This window comes from Lissotriton vulgaris, chromosome 8 (genome assembly GCF_964263255.1).
Source record: "Lissotriton vulgaris chromosome 8, aLisVul1.2, whole genome shotgun sequence".
NCBI classification, from domain to species: domain Eukaryota; kingdom Metazoa; phylum Chordata; class Amphibia; order Caudata; family Salamandridae; genus Lissotriton; species Lissotriton vulgaris.
The window spans coordinates 1,440,044,722-1,440,059,431 of NC_141696.1; the positions used below are offsets into that span (position 1 = coordinate 1,440,044,722).

General features: G+C 46.1%; 1 protein-coding gene across 5 annotated transcripts in view; it reads right to left on the reverse strand.

Annotated features, from left to right (window-relative positions):
* The window catches only part of ZBTB20 (zinc finger and BTB domain containing 20), a 2,236,857-nt gene that overhangs the window by 2,109,932 nt on the left and 112,215 nt on the right, over positions 1–14,710 (reverse strand). Inside the window, exon 1 of one of the 5 annotated variants that reach the window (XM_086935526.1) lies at positions 3,318–3,598. The exons of the other annotated variants lie outside the window; for them this stretch is intronic. The gene's annotated coding sequence lies outside the window, so the exon portion shown is untranslated. Of the gene's footprint in view, positions 1–3,317; positions 3,599–14,710 lie in introns of those variants that run through there. 5 annotated transcript variants of the gene reach the window in all.

Below are 14,710 nucleotides of genomic sequence, written 5' to 3' on the forward strand. Positions count from 1 at the left end.
AATGCTAGAGAAATGTAATTCAGTCCTCCAATAGAAGCTAGCGACCATCTCTTATGTATTTTCTCTTAGTCAGTACACATTAATGTTTTATGAGACAAAATACAATTGGAGAACCAGTAAGTTAAATGTAGTACTGTTTGATTGTAAAATTACTGGTTGGAAATGTAAATAATCCTTAGTTTTAGAGTGTAGACTTGAAATATTACGTCCCAAAGTAGATTAAATTCAAAAGATCTTTAAAAAGGTTCCCTGAAACATGAGTCAGATTAACACTCTGCCCTACTCTACAGGCAGCTAGTAGACTAAAACTGGTAATTTTCAGTTGACCATATTCTTAAACTCTCTTTACACTTTTCAATCCTCCTCTGTTGCTTTAATTTAGGCCTACCATAAAGCCCCTTAGAGCTGCCACATACTTGAATATTGATAATTTACCCTCCCTTGTGACTCCAAGTTGTGCAGGCTACAGCACTGTGAAATGCAGTTCTAGCCCTAGAAAAGGTTCACGCATTTTATAATTTAATTTTTTTACTATGCATGATATTGGGATTTCGATCTGACAGAGGACCTCCTTTTTACAGCCAGCAGACCATAATTTATCCTCTGGCGTACCATCATCCTACATTGTGTCTAGCACAGTGCCAAAATCAGCCCCTGAACTTTCAGATCCCTTTGGGGCAATCTCTACACTATCTCAAGTTCAACCGTCAATCCGTCAGCAATGTTCTTGGTAAGAAAGGCATCCATGATCGCTTTAAAGCCCAGTCTGTCCCAAAATGTTGGTCACCCGCTAGTTCTCAGATCTTCAGCCCTTTCCAGGTTTAACAATCTTTCAACTGTGTCTGCGAGTAGGAAAAAGGAGGCCCCCACAAACTGTTGAGTCAAGGAAAGACTTTGCTTACAGTTGGGCTATAGTACTCCCTAATTTGCCATTTGTATCCTGGAAAGTTTGGTGTTTTGTGTCCACTCCAGCAACCCTCAAAGACAGGTACTCCAGCCAGGTCTCAACAGCTGCATTACGGGTTTAAATATGGGCACCCTCCTTATTCACTGCTTATCTAGATGCCCTTAAAACAACCATCTTGGCTCCATGAACTGGGTCGCACTCCGTATATAAGCCCTGCAAGTCTAATCTCAGAATCTCCAAGTTAGGCAAAATTTCCATACCAGTCGGCAGATGATAAACCCAGTGCAGTACTACTCCTAAGCCAAGTTCAGTCTGGCCGCGCCACTTTTAAGGTCAGTACCAATATAGCAGGTTCACTCCTGTATTTGCCTTTTCAGTTCTCCTGGTCTTATACAGTAACCAGCCACTAGAGATATGGCTGGACAGGGGACTAACTAGCAGCATGACATGATGGATGCATTCTTTAAAATGTTAAAATTGTGGGAGCTTGGTTATCTTCTCCACAGTATTGGTAAGGACTGGGAAAACATACTCATATGACTCACCCCAGGAAAGGAGCGTGGAGAAGAGACAGTAAAATGACACATAAGAGTACAGGAACCAGGCAAGCGGGAAATAAAGAGCTAGGCTAATGCTCTCCTTAACACAAGAGAATTAACAGCAGCAAAGGTCATATATTTATTTATTCGGTACTTACAACATTACCTCATGCTTCTATGCTAGTGTAAATATTGTCAATTTTTAATTATAGCTAATTCTAATGGTAGTAGCCCGAGGGCAGCATGGAGCACACATTTGTCATCAACACCAACAAATCTTTTCAACTATAAATTTGGGAGGTTGAATAGGGAACAATACGTCTTTAAAAGATGAACACACAGATAACGAAGTAAAGTTCTTTGGAACATCGAGTAAGCCAGCAATCCAGCAGGGGTGTAACACGCCTACAGGCAAAAAGGATATATAAGGATCTCCGCGCCTCACTTTCAACACAGAATACCAGCATTTCGTCACGAGCAAGCATGGGTAGCCAGAGGTCGCTGATGCTACCGTTGGCACACCCTCTGGTACCCCTGGGCACAATATTCTGTCAGAATACTGTGTTTTAAATACAGTCCTACCACAATATTATGACGATAAACATATACAGAAAAGTATAGATTTTGTATTCAGAACTACTACAAACGTGTATTTTGACAATATACATTTCAAGGTATGTAACGGCGACTTATATAGAAAACTTATACTTACCAACATTGCCTTACCATTCCAATATTGTGATACTCAATATTCTGGCTACACTGTTTTTGGAGAATATTTTCAACTCGGTTTTCTGACATATAATCACCTGGCACTACCATTGCTATCCCTGGTCGAAGGGATCTAAAGGACAGCGGCAGTGAAAGCTGAGAGGGCACCAAGAATCCCATTTATTTCGTGTGGTTTCCTGTACTTTCTCTTCCTGTAACATCCAAGTAGCAAATAGGAGGCAGTTGACAGTGTTACCCAGTGAACCACAGGCGAATTCTGGGATGTCATTGGGAGTCAAACGGTGCAGTTCCACTACCACAGCCATTTTGGTCATTCCACTTCATGCATTTTATCCCGACATGTATTCTTAACTGGACAATACATAGTTGTGTATGATTGATTTGGCGAACCTGCATTAGGTAGGGACATAGAAGGAGCATCTGAAATAAGCACGACAGTGAAAGTGACTGAAACGAGAAAAAGTTGGATATTTCGTTGCCAAATGATACACAGACTATATAGTTTAGTATAGTTGTATAGTATAGTTGTATAGCCATAGCGATAGAGACAAGCAAAAGTCGTGGATCCCAATGCCAAGCAGCGCACCGTATAGTACAGTACTGTATAACATAGTAGTATTAGCCAGTGGATCAAATAATAGCGTGAACATGTGCCAACATCGATAAATGGCTTAGAGCAACTTAAAAAGAAGACCATAAGGTCCCGAAGTCAAAATAATGCAAGACGAAAAGCACGTGCATTGGTTTTTGTGACAGGTGTGTTTTTTTGTACATCTACATATACAAGTAGAGCACTTCTTTGATGGTCTCGATAAAAGTCTTATCTCAATTGAAAGTCCCTTTCTTACTCAAATAATGTAAACATAACAACTGTTCAACAAGTGCTGCACATGCGGGAGCGGCGGTATTTTCCCGGTCTGCGTGTGAGTGGTTACCTGGCCCGTAAACCTTGGCGACGCACACTGTTCAGCTTCATTCAATGATCAGATCATCTACAGTCGGATCGCTCTCTTGACTGTTTCAATAATTATAGTCTCGCGATAGGTAGATCGCAAACAACGTTCAACGTTAGGGCACAACTTCCTATCCCCTTCATTAACCTCCGTCCAGGCTTAAATAATGTCAGGTTTCAGACTAACCTTGCCGTCTCCGATCCTTCTTCTCAGCTTTGTTTCTCTTTGTACCTGGTCATCGTAACACCGACTGACGAAGCGGCCAAATAACCCATCCAAAGTAAGTACACCTTCAACTAGCTCAACACCTCTTCGGGAGTCAGCCTTCGAGCTCCGAAGTCGCGTAGTGTCAAGGATATCATGCCACGGGAACGTATGCTGTGCCACAATCCCTTGCATTCACTGACATTCCCATGTCCCTTTGATACCGGCGCATTCTGCTGAGGCTGATAAAAGGTACTCCTGCCAAAGGCAGTTGGCATCCAGTCCCTTTTCAAGTCATTTAACTGCCAAGGTACACACACAATGATCTTTGGCCCCCAACTGTCTGATCTCCTAGTCAAATCAATGTGTAAAAGCAGCAAGTTAAGTAATTGCTACTACCAAAAGGGAGAGGGAGGATTAACCACCATGCCAACAATGTTCTTCAAACAGGCTGTATATCAATTTATCCTAAAAACAGCCACATGACAATCTTAAGTACTTCTACATTATAAAATACATCAACGTGTTAACCAATCTCTAACCCCTTTGCCAATGGGCTTGTGCAGGTGGCCAACCTAGAGATTGTGGGCTGCCCGCGCTCAACGAAGGGGACTGTCCTAAGAGGGCGGCCGTCTTAGTGCCACATGAGCGCACAAGAGTCATCAGCTAGAGGTTCCCCTTCTAGTGGCCAGAAGTGCCAGTGGGCAGCGTCACTTCCGGCTGTGGTGGGGGGAGGGGGTGGGTGGGGGGGGGGGGGTAGTTGTGGTGGGTTCAGGAAGTATATATACTTTCCCCCGCCCACAGTGCGACCTCTTGTCTGTTGCCCGTCTCGCTGTTTCCGACCCTACCGCTTACCCTGCGGACTGGCAAAGGGGTGGGGGGGTGGCGAATATTCTAACTTATTGTTTTGTGTTGCAGGAGGAGTTACAAGGCGATCCAGAGGCTTCAAGGAACAGAAGGGTACTCTATGCAGGAGCACAACAAGGGTTCAAAGCCAAGTGTACCCAGGGATGTCTTGGTGTTGTCCCCTGGAAGAGCGACAGCGCCCCTTTAGTCATATGGGTGGTGTTGGGCCTGGAACGCTCCGCCCCCCCCCTTTGGGGGCGTGAGTAAGGGCGTGGACTGGTGGTCCACCGCTGGGAGGGGTGCCCCCTCCCAAAATTAGTAACCATTGATTGGCGACGGTCACGGTGTAATTTGGCTCATCAGGCGGCGTAGGGGGGCTTGCCTGCCCTTGGATCGCTCGCAAGATAACCCACCATGTTGGCATATTTGTTATGCAAATAATCCTACAGCAATTTTCTCCATTAACAAGGTGTTGTGAGGTTTATTCATGTATTTTGCTGAACGAGAATTGGGGAGTGTTGCCAATATTGGCGCCATAGCGATCCTGCCCCACATCTGAAATTGAGAAAAAAGCTAGATGTGGTCGTATGGACAATGATTTTTAGACTCCAACTACCTAACATCTTTGTCAAATTAACATAGTATACTGATTAGTTCAGTCATTGTGTAGTGTGGCCAAAGGCCTGCTTTGCGCGCATGTTATGTTAGCATGGCTTATTAGAAGTTTAAAAGCCATTTTACTTTTTGCTGCTTTTGCACACAACACTGCATAGCTCTTTTTGTAAGTTAGCCTTCCCGAAGGTCTACACATGAGAAAAGGTTTTGTTTTCGACATCACTAGACTTACATCATGCCCTTAGTCTGCAGAGTGACTGTTGAAGCCATAAAGGTTATCAAAACATGTTAGCTGTTTTTCGACATGTTCGAGTAACGCTTTCTAGACACAACAGTTTGGCAGCTGTGAGCCAACTAAGATTCTGGCGCTTTTTTATCACACACTTGCCATAATTTCAGACACTTGGAAGATTTCCGTTTCCAGGGATGCAGACAGCATATGCTGATCCAGATGTAATTTACTCTTACTGAGCGGAAAGCTAATGGGGTCCCCCAAGCAAGCCTATGATACCTTCTTTAGTTTATAATACATAGGGGCATATTACCAAGGGCCATTATCGCCGCCTTATCAGGACTTTTTCCCGCTAAAGCAGCGATAATTTTATCGCCCTATTACCTAGCTGTCGCTAACACCAGTTAGCGACAGCTAGTAGGAGATAGCGATCATCTCGGGGACAACTTTGCATGTCAGCGATATTTATCGCTAATGACATGCAAAGTGGGCGTGCCAAGATGTTAGCGACTGGAAACAGTCGCTAATATCACTATCTCCAATTATCAACAAAGCCTTACTTTTGGAAATATTCGCGCTAAGCGCAAATATCTCCAAAAGCTAACGCCTGCCCAGAGCAGTTCTTAGCTATGTTATCCAATGGAAGGTGGATAACATGGCTAAGAGCATTGTCACGATAATGCATGCATATCGCTGATTTTTCAGCGATATTAATGCACTTCGCAGGATTTTTACCGCTTTTGAGATAAACCTTGATAATATCAAGGTACCTCAGCGGTAAAAATCGTCGGAGCCCGGCAATATAATTTTAGCCGCTAACCATGCATAGCGATAATTTTCGCTATTGCTTGATAATATGCCCCATAGTTCCTATATAGAGAGGTTGTTAAAACTAGGCACTATTAGAACTGTTTTCACCATAATTGTAATATGATTTCTCTTTTTGTATTTTATGGAATTGTAACCATGCTGACCATGTTATTTTTAACTCCTTCGCTGCGCCGGCTATTCTGCCGCAGCGCTAACGGTCGCGCGGCTCATCCGCGCTGGTGACAGAACCGTTCCGTCACGGCTGAGCTGTGCTTGTAACGGAACGGTTCCGTCACGGCCTGCCTAATTAAACCCGCCACGCAGGCGCGAAATCAGCGCCGCGCAGGCGCGAAATCAGCAACGCGCAGGCGCGGTGGCCGGGCCGTGACGGAACCGTTCCGTCAGCAGCATCGAAGGTGTTAATGTAAATGTGTTTCGATTTATATAGCACACTTTAACCCAGGGGTCTCAAGGCGCTTGCTTAGGGAACCCGTCCTGGTATTCCCCTGTGAGATACCCCGGCCGGGTATCCACAAGGGGAAAGCCAGGCATCCCGCCGCGAGGGGCCATAGTGGAGATTAAGCAAGCTATTGCCCAGAGTCGCAGAGTGTGAACCCATGAGTCGAGTAGGCACCGGAGCGAGAATTGTCGACTCTGTGGAATTTTGAGCCCGAGACCCGCCGAGGCGAGGAATCGAACCCTGGTCCACGGCTAATCTCAGCTTCCGGGTCTGCCGCCTCTAACCACTGAGCCACGCTTCTGAGCCTCTAACCACTGAGCCACGCTTCTCCATGTGTCTCATATGTCTGCTTATGTTGGCTAAGACACTGCACATGAGATCACGTCGTTAAAATAAATATTTTAACCTTACCGTGTCTCTTATTTACTACTGTTGTGGACTGGTATGAGAGTATAACGAAAGAGTGTTCCCACTTCCCACCATTCCTGAGATGGTCCTAAGTAGCATGTTTTAGGTTCTCTCAGTGGAGAAGTGTGGCTCAGGGGTTAGAGGCGGCAGACCCAGAAGCTGAGATTGGCCCTGGACCAGGGTTCAATTCCCCGCCTCGGCGGGTCTTAGGCTCAAAAATTCCACGGACTTGATAATTCTCGCGCCGGTGCCTTCTCAACTCATGGGTTCACACTCTGCGACTCTGGGCAATAGCTTGCTTAATCTCCACAACGGCCCCTCGCGGCGGGATGCCTGGCTTTCACCTTGTGGATACCCTGCGGGGTTATCTCACAGGGGAATACCAGGACGGGTTCCCTAAGCAAGCGCCGGGAAACCCTTTGTGGGTAGCTGTGCGCTATATAAGCTCAAATACATTTACATTTACAATGGTTACTTTGATTTAGGATGAAGAGCTAATGTGACACTGATGCTAGCTGGTTGGGGTTTTTCTAGGTACTGAGGTGAGTTTCTGGTACACCACAATTCACTGATGTCCTAGGTCTCTGTGCACAGATCTGTGTATGAGCAGGATCTTTGCAACATAGCGCCACCAACGATGTGGTCTGATTGTGAGACTCTTGAGTAGTGCTTGTATCAGTCCACAACCCCTCACTATTGTTTCCAGTTGACAGTGGTGACGGATAAAATCTACCTATAGTTACAATATAATATAAAAACGATTGATAATATAAAAACGATTTTCTATTGAATTACTACCCAGTTGTGCTTTTTATATTGCATTGTACTTATCTTTCACTGTGTCGATATGGCTGCGGTTGATATCCCAGCACACAGTCGCTTGGCTGTGTGGAATCATTTACAGGATTTCCTAGTTTCTTTGGAAGGAAAGGCAGTGGTTTTTGTAATATCTGCTGACACAGCATACCCCTTTGAGTTATTTTATTCATGGGTTACGTTTCCTGCGGTTGATGCTGTTTCTGGTGTATTTCACTCATACACTCCATCTGCCGTGCCTGCAGAGTTCGCTCTATATAGGACACAGGAAGTTCCGATTTCTGTTTGGCAGCATGCCGTTTGGTTTAATGGCGCCCTTCCACACGTAATAACAACTGTTCGATAAGGACCGTTGTTGATTGCAGGTGCTTTTTGGCCTGTTTTAGCTGCTTATACTCCGCATCCTAATGTGCCGCGGTTGATAGCTCCTGAATTGAGACCCCTTTATAACTCTGATGTAACAGTGATAAGGGGTCTGGTTCAGTACATTTCCCGCAACCTCCCGAGTGGGGCTCCGGGTGGTGCAGCGCATCCAGTTTGAGCGAACTGACATAAGCTTAGTCCCGTTATGGTTAATACGGTTATGGGCAAGCATCCCCAGGATAAGGATGAGAGGCCTTTTTGGCTTGCCGAGAAATTCAACCAACTGTAGGCAGTTTTACCGAATACTTCTCCTGTGGAAAAACACAGGATCCTTACAATCAGTTTGAAGAAAGACTTAGTGCCAGACGTAAATGACTGTACTACTTAGGGTGTGATTTTTGCAGCAGTCTATACTAGGGGCTTCGGCACCCCGTCTATGACTTTCCTACCCTCCATCATTAAGTGTGTTCAGGATGAACACGGGCCGGAGGTGGCTGTGGAATTGGGAATGCGACTCGTGGGAGCGTTTAACATGGTTCGCGAACTCGACCTTGCAAATGTTAAGGGGGATGCAGTAAGTTTCCAAGTTTCTAATGCTTTGCGCTATGTCCCAGACGCCGACAAACCCAGTCAGTTAACGAGAATTATTACGGAGGCTTATAAGACCGTTGGCCGTAATAATTTGGTTGTTAAGCCTTTTGCTAAAAAACAAACACAGCAGCAAACTCAGCAGGCATCATCTGATAAAGATGACCGCCCAAAAGTTCAGAAACAAAATTGGAGTAAGTACAAAAAACAGGGGAAACAGCAGCAGAAACAGGGGTCCCGTCCTTCTTCACCTACACCTGCCTCTACTTAGGGGACATATGAGTTGCGTGAACGCACTACAATTAAGTCACCTGTTTGATTTCAGGTTCCTGAACAACATTTTCCTCGCTCTTTGAAGGAAACATCAGTCCCACCCACAGATGGAGGAGGCGGCGGTGGCAGAGGTCGAGGTGCCCAACAGAGCCGTGAGCAGCCTCGCAAGGTTGACGGAAAAGGCAAGCAAGACGAGTCACTGCAACAAAGACCCCAGTTGCAAAAGAAGAATGTTGCTGCGGTAACAGCGAGATAGGCCACAGATAGTGAGAAAGCAGCTTCGGAATCAGACATGGGCGCTAACACTGTTGGACAGCACGGCGGAGATTACCATAGTGTGGGAGGCCCCGCGTCCACTACTGAAGGTAACAGTGACTGACACCTTCGTTGTAGTTGAAACAGCTGACACTAGAGCGGCTCCCCCTGACAGACTTTATGCCATTGTCCTTATAATTGAAGGTAACGTAGAACGTACCATAAAAGGTTTTTTTTGAGAAAATCTAACTACTACCTATGTTATTTTGTTGGCGGAGGTCGACTGGCCCCCACCCTTTGTCTTAGCTACTCCCCAAGGTGAGGAGGTAATCTTCCCCCACAGTGCCGAAAGAGCAGGCGCTGCATTTTGCAGAAGATTGGGCTAAGGCGCTTGCGCCGGCTTTGTACCATACCTACTGTGGGTGGGTCAAATTTTCCCCTCAACATGAGATTCCTTTGAGGTCAATACCACAGCCTCAACCCCAATACCCCATGAGGCGAGGAGCAAAAGCTTCAGTTGCGGAAATCCTTGAACAATTGGAATATCAAGGTGTAATTGAAACGTCTGTCTTTCCGATGAATAACTCTCTTTTTACTGTGACCATGCCAGATGGCTTGTACCGTTTGGTACTGGATTACTGCCACTTAAATTCACATTGTCGTACGTGCGCGGTGCAGAATACTCACAGTTCTGCTCTTGTGGAAAGTCTTGTGCGTAAAAGGTTCAAAACAACACTTAACATATTCAATGTTTTTTTTTTTGCCCACAATCTGTCGGCTCTTAGTAGTCAATGGACAGCTTTTACCAGTGGTGGCAAACAGTGCCAATTTTGCCATTTGGCTATGGGCTATAAGAACAGCCCTGGCGTCTTTGCCACCCGCGTTGTCTCTCTCTTGGAGGGAATCGACACATATGCATGTTTGTATGTGGATGACATTTATCTCACAGACGACAAATTATGGCCGCATCTGTGTCTGTGTCCGCAGAATTATAAATTATGCAGATTTTGGCTACAAATTTAACTTTGCAAAATCTCACATTGCAGAGTACACAGTGTTGTTCCTGGGCTATGAGCTCAACAATGAAGGTCGAGGTTTAGCTCCTCACTTCCTGGAGAAATGCACACTTTTGCGCGCTCCCACTACACTGAAGAAACTACAATCTTTACTGCCCTTTTTGAATTTCGGACGTACCTACATTCCTGAATATGCCCAGCGTATCAAGCCTCTTTACGCCTTGATACAACCTTCTTTTTCCAAATCGTGCTGGCTGCCTGAACATTCAGCTATCTTGAAATCCTTGCAGGCTGATCTTCTTGAATCTAATTTCTTGTTGACCAGTGATAACCACACCAACCTGGTGATCAGAATCGTGCCAGGGGCGCTGGGTTTCACGTCCCTCACTTTTAATGAGGGTGACACAGCGCCTATTGCTTACTAGTCACACTTGTACACTTCGGCTGAGTTGCGGTTTTCCACTGTGGAAAACGTTTTGACAGCAGTGCAAATGGCGATTCTTAAGGAACGTGCACTGTCACAGGGAAAACACATTTTGGTTCTTACTCGGTATGCTGCCTCGGAGGCAGTGACGAAAGCCAGTGTACCAAATTCTAAAGTTTTGTACCCTCGGTCGATACAATGGGCCACGTCCTTGACATCTCCGGATGTCACGTTCATTTTTGATTCCTCCCTGCAGACTCAAGAGTTCTTACAGTACGAATTTGTTCATCCTGCTCCTCTGACGATGCGCCCACAGGAGGATTTCCGTTGTATCATTTACACTGACGGAAGCGCGCAAGTGGCTACGGGTTCAAATGCGCAATTGTGGTTGGTACTATGGTGGATGGTAAATTCAAGTCCGATGTCGTGCATACACAGACATTAGGGGGTCGTACCGCCCAATTGGCAGAGCTCCGTGCTCTGATGTTTGCATTGGAGTACACGGACCCCAGTGTGACTACTCTTAATGTAAGTGCCTCTTACTACTGTGTTCAATCATAAATCGACAATCTACCCTTTTGGACTCAAAATGATTATCGTGACTCCATGATCTGGGTTTGAGTGGCTGAGCTAAAAAAGAGGCTGCCACTTGTCTTTATAATTCATACTCTGGGTCACTAGCGAGTTGGAGTTCACGCTGTTGGCAACTGTCTTGCGGATGAAGCTGCAAAGACAGCAGTTGCAACATATGCAGTGGCAGCAGTTACACGTTCCAAAAGTAAGATTGATGATGACATCTTGGCAGCTATTGCCGCAACAGAGAAGGGAGGTAATTACCCTAGAGGTTTACCTTCTAAATACTCATCATTTAAGTCCTGATAAGTTCCTTATGTGAGAATTAATGATGTTGGTGACAGGTTAATACCCAACGCGGACCGCAGGCAGACTTTGATTACAGCAGCCCACGCTGGGATGACCTCATTGCATCAATTTTGGAAAAGGTGATGGACAGAGTTTCTGAATGATGCAGAATACTCCTACCCAGTCAAGAGATCAGGGCTTGATCCATCACCGTTTTTTAGCTCACTGCACCATCCCAGCTTCAGAACCTGGCTATATGCAAATTAGTCTGTTCCTGTCCCAGTGCATGATGGGAACAGGGCAAACCAAACTACCAAGCCAATTCTTCTACTGGGAAGGAGACAAGCTACCTCATTGCATGCCAGCGTGTCAGCTACTGTTTCTCTTCTACAGCAACGATATTGGTGGCGGTGTTTGTACAAACAAACGCGTGAATATGTCCTTCAATGTGGCATTTGTCAGCAAAATAAACCTTCTACTGCTGCACGTCCACCCCAAACTCATTTGTACATATCTAATAAACCACTTGCGTGTGTTTATTTAGATCATTGTGGTCCTTTCTCATCAGATACAGCGTATCTGATGAGATACGCTGTAGCAGTTGACTCTTGCGCGCGCTTTGTGTGGTTGTGGCCTCTAAGGAGTGCAGATTCCAGAGCTGTCGTAAGGGATTTGCGTGTCTTTGTGGAAATGTTTGCGGGTGGTACCTTCCATTCGGACTAGGGTCCAGCGTTCGCCTATAAGGCGTACAAGGATGCCATGGCTTCATTGGGGGTCCAGGTCAAATTTTTGTCTCCATACCGGCCTGAGGGTAATAGTGTTGTGGAGTGGATGAACCGTGACTTAAAGCATTCCTTGACAGCTAAGGTATTAGGTACTGGCAGAGACTGGCTTAACCACCTCAATAGCGTACAGCGTGCACTAAATAATCTCCCTAGAAGGTCTCTGGGTGGGCAGACCCCATACGAAATGCTCTTTGGCATCAAAATGTTTGTCACGGACCTTGATGGTCTAGACATGGCAGTGGCGGCCGCATCCTTAGACGTAGATGAGCATTCTAATGTTTTACAGAACCTACAAAAGACCAGAGACAGTCTTGCAAAGGAACATTTGCCCTCCACATCTGATGCTGCGTTGCAGATTACGCTAGTCGGCTGGCTACCCCAAGTTGGAGTACTGGTCCGAGAGAAGATCGCGAACAAGAAGGAATTCGGTACCACCTATCGAGCTCCAGTTCCTGTGCTTGGCGTACAGGGTACAAGAACAGTCATTTTACCTTCTCTTCCTGGGCGAAAGGGGAACAGGTACATCTCCATTGACAATGTCAAACTATACATGTGAATTAGACCCTGTCTAAACACCTCCAAACCGCCAATATCCTGGACCCCTGTCAGAACGGGTTTCGGGCAGGTCATAGCACCGAGACGGCTCTCCTTGCTATGACGGAACATCTGCGTTCCGTGTTGGATTCCGGTCAGACTGCGGCACTGGTGTTACTTGACCTCAGTGCCGCGTTTGACACGGTTTCACACGTGATACTGCTGCGTCGTCTGGGAGAAGCAGGTGTCTCTGAGCGGGCATTGGATTGGTTTTGGTCATTCCTAGCAGATCGCACATTCCGGGTCGCGATACCTCCATTTGAGCCCAAGCCCTATTCCATTGAGCAGGGAGTACCTCAGGGGTCGGCACTTAGCCCCACGCTGTTCAACCTGTATGTGCAGCCGCTGCCTGCGGTCGCCAAGCAGTGGGACCTGAATATGGTATCCTATGCTGACGACACGCAGCTGGCGGTGGCCCTTAGTGGGGATGCCGTCTCTGGGGCCTCTAGGTTCAGGGATGGCCTGACAGGAGTGGCTGGCTGGATGACGGCGAACTGCTTTCAGCTTAACGCGAAGAAAATAGAGGTTCTAATCGTGGGCAAACACAGCAACCTCTGGGGCGATCAGTGGTGGCCCTCAGAGCTAGGTCCAACTCCCATCCCGGTGTCTGAGGTGAAAAATGTGGGTGACTAGTTAGATCCCGCCCTCAGTTTTTGCGGACACACCTAAAAAGTAGCTGCTACCTGTTTCGGTATATTGCGTGAGCTTAGGCCAGTCCTGAAATTTTTTGATGCCCCGACCAGACAGTTGATAATCCAGGCCACTATACTCAATTTGATTATGCGAGTTCACTCCTGCTGGGGGCCAATCAGGCGGAAGTCATCCGGATTCAACGTGTTCAGAACGCTGCGGCCAGAGCCCTGGTGGGCTTACCTAGGTTCTGCTTGGCGAAAGCAACCATTCATAAGCTCCATTGGCTCCCCATGGCTCAAAGGCTCGAGTTTAAGACTCTTTGTCTTTCTTTTAAAATTCTTAAGCTGTCTTCCCCCCAGATCTTGGTGCATCTTCTTACCACATATGTTCCCTCCCGCTCTTTGAGGTCATTGGGTCAAAATCTGGCCACAGTTCCACGGTTCAAACGTTCTCGGGCCGGAGGTCGGTCTTTCCGTTACCTCACGGCCAAGCTCTGGAACTCACTACCAGCTCATATCCGTGCCCTAGAGGATCTGTCTGCTTTCAGGAGGGCCATCAAAACATTCCTCTTCCCTCCTGGCCCATAAGAGCGCCTTCGGGCTATTCCTTTTTTCTTTCTGTTCAGTTATGTTTTTTCCTTCTGCCAGTCAAAAGCGCCGGGACGCCCCTTTGCTGGGGCAGCTGTGCGCTATAAAAATCACAATCACATAACACAACATAACACAGGGTGGCCGATTCTTCCTAGTATGACTCCTGCTGTTTCATGTCCAGCAATGGTGCGACACTGTTTTGGTCCCAGATCCTGCCATCGGGCTTGATATTGCCAATGAAATGCATGCCGTTGTGAATCCCTTATTGAATTCAACTGCTGGTGATCCTCTTAATGATACTGAATATACTTACCCACTGACTTGTCTATGCCTGATTTGGAGATGTTTTTCATTTGACACTGGCTATATAACAGCTAAGGCCCCTTCAAAAGTTTCAATTTTTGCTACCTGGTTTAAAAAAAAATTTTGGATCCAATTTTTTTATTCATGTTCATTTGTGGTGTATTATTTTCATTTTATAAATGAACACTACGTTCAAGAAAGAACTTCAATTAGACTAATTGATGGAACTTTGGCTCCCCCTCCTCTTCACACATCATGAAGAGAGACGAGATATTTGTGAATATAACTGCTTGGCCCGTTTTAGATGGGATTGTATGGGATGCTGTCAAGTTCCAGATTCATGGGCCCACAGAGGTTATTAATGTTCCCAATGTACTCCGTGTTTCTATGGGGGATGTGGTTAAACAAAATATTCGCTCTGATGATTGGGACTTCCAGGCCATAGAGGCTTTATTTTCTGATTTGAAATATTATGCTGCCTTCGATGCTAAAGATTTATATTT